Below are 6,989 nucleotides of genomic sequence, written 5' to 3'. Positions count from 1 at the left end.
AACAATAAACAGGATTTCTATGAAAAACTACAAAAATGGAGAAAAAAACTACAAAATTCTTTCTTTTTTTTAAAGAAACTGAGTGAATATAAAAGACAATTTTTTTAAGTGATCTTAATAAACTTTCATAGTGATGTGTATGCTTAAAGGTACATTGTGCATAGGATCATTTGCTTTTTGCAAGTTTTTTTCCGAAGCAACAAAAGTGCTCAATATTTTAAGTAGGTTGCATAACAAGCATTCTGTTCAAGTCTTAGCTGAGTGGCTACTATACATTTTGGAGAAAACAGAGAAAACATAATGCACAAGTCTTTGGATATGGTAACTGGATTCTGTAGGCACCCCATTTTGAAACCACCTTCAATGTTGTATTCTGACAATACCATTTCAGGTGGAATTATTTCACAGGGTATTTGTTACCAGTCCTATCTTCACTTTGAGGTTTCTGTCATTAAATCGGTAGGTGCTTATCTGGGTTATTGCAAATGATCTTACATGGCTTTAAAAAGTGAAGTTAACAGAAATACAGAATAATTGATATTGTACAGGCTGTAATTTCCATTATCAGAAAATGTAATGTAGAAATAGCACAGAATACAATGAGTAGATTTATGTTCTATTAGGAACAAATTGAAGAAAATACATAAAGGGAGTTTACAAAGTCTTGTTGTGACTACTAAGATCTACATACAGTGGTAAATTGTTAAACACTAAAAAGTCTACTTGAACATTTAATTTTTACAATAACATTGATACTTTGCAAACAAATTCATAATTCTTTATTTTTGCTGAAACCCAAACTGAAGTGATGATTTTTTTTTTCATTTTCCAGTCTTCTGAAATGGCAACCAAAAAATCCAAAACACTGAAAACAGAGATGTGCAATTAAATTCTTGAAAAGACAAAGAAATCTATTTGTTTTGTAAGGAAAATAATTGAATTAGAAATGTGCTATTCGTGTGGGACCTTTTCAAGGTGGCAGTCAGGCCAAAATCAAGGCAACTGAGGCTGTATAGCTTTCTGAAATTCAGCGTCAGTCGAATTGATTTCTTATCATTCAAACTGAAGGGATATTTGACAGTCTGAGAAAAAATGTCAACAAAATTTCAAATCAAGATAAAAACATTCTTGTAAACATGAGTCTTAATTCTGTAAATTAAGACAGGAAACCAAATTAATTTTCACTCATCTTTAGCAAACATTAACAATGAGTAAATTATCTTCAATATACATGTAAACGTATCGTAAATTCAAATGCGTAAACAGAAACTGCAAAAAGTAACGTAAAACTGAGTAAATAAAGGCTTATTGAACAGTAATCTGAGTACTAACTATCGTGCTGAACGTACATGCTTAAAATGAATTTAAACAACATGTATATCACAAAATACTTCTCAAGGATGAAGTGCTTGTAAAACTGTCTCAAAAGTTCTATTAACAAAAGTACAATATATAATGGATTACATGTAGATATTCCATTAGGAACAAATTTCAGAATCCCAGGGAGTTTAAGAAATCTTTGCTATGTTTTCAGCTTTGGCTAGTACTATTTAAAGCCTCTCAAGAAATAAACCTCATGAACACAATCAACACAATTCTCCATTCTGTGAATAAAGATCTGAAACCACATTAATATAATGAGCTTTGCCACTCATCTTTAGGATACATTTGGACTTAAGGCAATTTACGTGAAAGCAGCGTTTTATTAATTAAATCTGTACATAAAGCTGAAAAAAGTAACACAAAATTAACTGAGTGTATAAAGGCTTATCTTGAACACTAATATGCACGTATTTGAACTGAGTAATGCAGAATGTTGAATATCAAGAACGAAAAGATCCTAAACATTTCTCAAATCCTTGTTGTAAAAGCAGAATATGTACAGCAACTTCTCACATCAACAATTTAACAATCTTAATTGTGTTTATGAAATGTTGGCTTTGTCCCTAGCTTTGGCTTCTGGCTTCTTTCTTTTTGTCCCCTGATGTAACTCCAGTACAATATTGGTCCATTTTCTTCTTTAGAGACACCAAATCCTGTCACACAAGGCCAATGGATGGTTGGTGTATTTTCACTGAGTTTGAATGTGGAAGATTCTTAGGAATCTGGTGCCAGATATAAAGCGGAAGCCACAATGAAGCCGGGGTTTCATAAATAGCACAAAAAGTTGGTAAGTATTGGATAGATATATGGCGAACCATGTACTGGGTGAGGGAGGGGTGTTGGTGTGAGGAGGCGGGGGTCATTACATTCAAACTCCTCAACACCAACTAAACTCCCCTCTCCTTTAAAATTTACCATTTAATTCAGATTCCAGTCATTGTACAAATTATCCCATCAAATCAAATGTAACTGCCCTTATAAAAATCCACTATAGTTTCACCATTAAAAATTCGTAGTTTTACTATAGTTCATCAAAGTTTACTATGATAAGTATAATATATGTAAAGTTTTTTGTAAGGTAAAGTTACTTTAATTTTACTACAGTAAATACTGCAGTATTATTGTACGAAATTTAAAGTTAACTTGTAGTAAATATATAGTGCCGTATTAAAGTTTACTGCAGTTTCACATCATACAAAAACTATAGAAACACTAAAGTACGACTACAGTTTTAACACTCTACGTTCTACACATTTACTGTAGTTTCACTACATCCAAAGACTGTAGTATTACTTTTTTTAAACGCTCAAGTAGGACTACAGTTTGAACACAATACTTTCCGCATATTAACTGTAGTTTCACTACATCCGAAAACTGTAGTATTACGTATTTTTAAAAACTGCAGTTAGGACTATAGTTTGAACACAATACTATTTCCGCATATTAACTGTAGTTTCACTACTTCCGAAAACTGTAGTATTACTTTTTAAAAACTGAAGTTAAGACTACAGTTTTAACACAATACTTTCTGCATATTAACTGTAGTTTCACTACTTCCGAAAACTGTAGTATTACTTTTTAAAAACTGAAGTTAGGACTATAGTTTTAACACAATACTTTCCGCATATTAACTGTAGTTTCACTACTTCCGAAAACTGTAGTATTACTTTTTAAAAACTGAAGTTACATGTAGGACTATAGTTTTAACACAATACTTTCTGCATATTAACAGTAGTTTCACTACATCAAAAAATTGTAGTTTTACTTTTTAAAAACTGAAGTTAGGACTATAGTTTTAACACAATACATATTAGTCTTGTGACAGTTTTTACGTGTATTTGTACTTTACATGTAATTTCTTCAAATCTAACGTGTACTCATTTTTCAGCAGAAAAATAAGCCATACGAATTACTTAAGTACATGCAGTCATGTTTCCAAAAATGATATGCTTTGTGGAGACTTGACAAAACTGCATGATCTCCATACATCGAACTGCATGTGAGGGACACCAAATAATTAGGTACCAGTAATCTACCACTCGCATTCTGAACCATGCAACATTGAATATGCTACCGCACCATATCTGCACAACACAGTTTATTGAGCTAAACAGGAAACATTCCACATGTTACATCATCAAGAGAATTATGTTACATGCCTAGCCTAACACACACACAGCATGCATAGTGTAGCATGGGCAAGTCACATTACGCAATGACCTTGCATACCAGATAAACGGTCAGTGTGGAAAAGTTGAAAACTGCATTCAGTTGTAACAGTGCTGCAGTGCTTTGCAAGAGGCCAGAAAAGTAGAATTAAACTGGGTCAAAATCATGGATATAGTTGCATGACATGTGCATGCCTGATGTGGACATAAGTAACTGTTCATGTGCACACGCATCCTGTACATGGTTAGCATGTAGAAATACACTGGATGGATGATCGGTGGACATGTTGGAGCTTAAGAGTTACATAGACATGATGATGCCTGGCATGATATGCCTGGACCATAGAGAAATGCCTGGACACTTGTCTCACGGAGTCACGCGTCACAATCACAAGCTGTTGTATGCGGTAAGTCTACAAATTCACGTTTGTCTTTTATTCAGTTTGTTGATGATATTCCGTTATGGCTGTCCTACCCCTTACTTGCAGTTGGATTACGACATGCTGGATATTAAATCAGCTGTAAGCATATGTTAAAGTTTAAACTGAATGACTGGGAAAATTATTAGTGAAAAAATTTGACACAGCTTGTGTAATATTTTGATTATTTGTGTGTGTGTATTTTTTTCATTTCAGATACATCGTACAGCATCAGCAGCAAGAACTTATTCCCCAATCCCTGACAAAAGTTTGGTCATGTTGGTGATGTGTAAAAACATGTATTATAAACCACAGCAATCCAGGTATTCCATTCAGCCATTCATACTGTACATGTGTTTGTTACTCTGTTAATTTCACAACAAGATTTCACTGCATCCTACTTTTGCAAATGCAAGAACAAACTTACCAAAGAAAGTTTAGCAATAAATTATATCCAATTTCAGGGCAAGCTGAAAAACATGTATATAATATATGCTGGAAGTAAATTTTCATAATTTTACCTTTTTAAGGGCATTGCAGATGATATGCATATTACTTCAATAACATGTAAGCTGTGGGCAGTTTGTTTTGGTTTAAAGTTTCACAGTCACAACCCTTAAATTCAAACTTTGAAAACTATTCTTGTTGATAGATGGCACATTTTCATTATAAAAGACACATTGAACAGACAAATGTGATTTTGTGGCAAACATTGTCACAATAAAACCGGGGCTTCGTTGTGTTTAAAGACTGCACCATCCCCTTTGTAATAACCCAAACTTAAGTGTATTTTTTTTTCTATTTTTATATATATATATATATATATATATATATATATATATATATACATATATATATATATATATATATATATAGAGTAGGCCTTTATTTAAAAATGTCAAAATTAGCACGTAATTCCGTTACCGGAAAAATGGCAAAAGTTACTTATTTCACAAATTTTCTTGTTTTTTTTTCTTCAAATCATGTATGTTGAGAAAAGACCCTACTATAAACATAAATGAAAAATAAAAACTTTAAAATAGTAATTTCTTGGCATTTTTCCAAGTGGTATCGGAATTACGAAACGGTAACGGAATTACGCATGCACAAAGTATGCACACTTCCTCCAGATTATGTACATGACATATTAAATAGGTGATTTGCATGTAACCTTGGACAATAACTTTAAATACTAAATTACTTGTTAAATCATTTCCCTCTTTAATTTGCTATTATAAAATTAAAAATAATCAGGTGTTCCATTGATATTTTTTACTTTTAATTTTTCTTATTTACTATTTAAAAAATGCTAATAGTTGTTTGGATGCTTAAAGGGAATATACAACATTTGCAAACATCAGAAAATAAAACTACCAAGTTTTTACGAAATACCTTACTAGGATGTTGGTAAATGACAGTCTAAAGCATCCTGTAAAATTATGGCACCTGGTGTGAAGTAATTTTCAAGAAAGTGATATGTTTGTATACATTTCCAACGGTTTTCAACTACAAACTATTTTTCAACTACTGCTCCAACTTTACACTCTTTCCAGTCCAAATTTTGTTTTCTATTTGTTACATGTTCATGAACGGGTGCAGGCCAGCTAGTCTAGTTCCCTTACCCTCCACTTTTCCGGCATCTATAAATTGATCCATTTTACCTTTAGTGGAGTCAAGGAACCAGACTACTTGAACAGTTTTGTTTTTCTTGGTTTTCCAGCATTTTCGAACGCAAAACTTCAAACATGTCAGTGTAACAATATTTGATCTATTATACTAACCCCTCAAATAGTTCATTTCTGAAAATTACAGCAAAAGCCAATGATGTACATTCCATTTAAATATGTGTTGCCAAAGCCGTTGTCTGGTACCCACAGAAAATATATTCCACAAGAAGTATATGAAAGTTGAGTACCAGACTGTACTTGTACTTCTACTTGGCATAACTTAACATCTTCCCTTGCTCAGAGATGCCAACCAGTGCAGTTTTATTGTATTTTCCACGATAAACTAGTGAAGTACGATAATACAATTGTTCATAGTAAGATTTGATTTTCGGTAAAAAAAAAAATACATTGCTAACAGGCAATGCAGGCATCACCAGACTGCTTTCATTTGACCTTTGACCTAAAAAAATGAAGCCCAGACATGTTTAGGCCTACATTTACATTTTGATCTGCAAATTTTTACTTAACTTTCCCCTTGTGACATTTTATAAACTTCTAAAATTTGTATTGTGATGAGTTTATGTTGAATTCAATGTTAATGTATTGCATTTACCTATTACATGTAAACCTATGGCGTAATTCCGTTACCGCCCAGGCGTAATTCCGTTACCGTGATTAAAATGCAAATTATGAAAAGAGTGATTATTTTTTCAACTTTGTTCTGCATTGTAGTTAACAACACCCCTGAACTCTACAAATAACAGGAAGTGTCCAATTTTAAAATTTCAAAACTTCAGAGAGTTTCATTAATTTATGCAAGAACTCAAATATGCTTGTCCTCCGTCCGTAATTCTGTTACCGATATTAAGCTCCGCCCCTTAAAGGGTAAACTTGTGAAAAAAGTTTTTTAAGCGGTCAATCAATTTTATTGGGTCTTGGCTCCCTTTCCATGTTTAGATTAGTTGAACATATTTTCTTGGGAAAGAATCATCCTTGACAAAGTGACAAATGGGCGTAATTCCGTTACCAAAGAATTGCCCACATGTAGGTTTAATTTTATACAACAGTCTTGGATGCATACATTGTGTGCATGGATTTGTACAGTGTGAACAAATCATTTTTCTAAGATACAGATTAAAGACAAAATTTGAGCTTAATTGAAGGATAAGACCATATTTTAATTGCCTTAAAAAACCTGTGCATTCCTGTTTGAGAAAAATGCTTGTGTATGCATTTTTGAACATTTGATTCATGTTTAGTTAAATGATTTTTCTATTTTTGCAATTTTTAGGGTGACATGTCATTTAAACTACATAAATATGTTAATTTTAGTAAAAGTATTGCACATGTAT

The sequence above is a fragment of the Patiria miniata genome, unplaced genomic scaffold (assembly GCF_015706575.1).
Source record: "Patiria miniata isolate m_02_andy unplaced genomic scaffold, ASM1570657v1 HiC_scaffold_25, whole genome shotgun sequence".
NCBI classification, from domain to species: Eukaryota; Metazoa; Echinodermata; class Asteroidea; order Valvatida; family Asterinidae; genus Patiria; species Patiria miniata.
Note: the sequence above shows the minus strand (reverse complement) of the source record.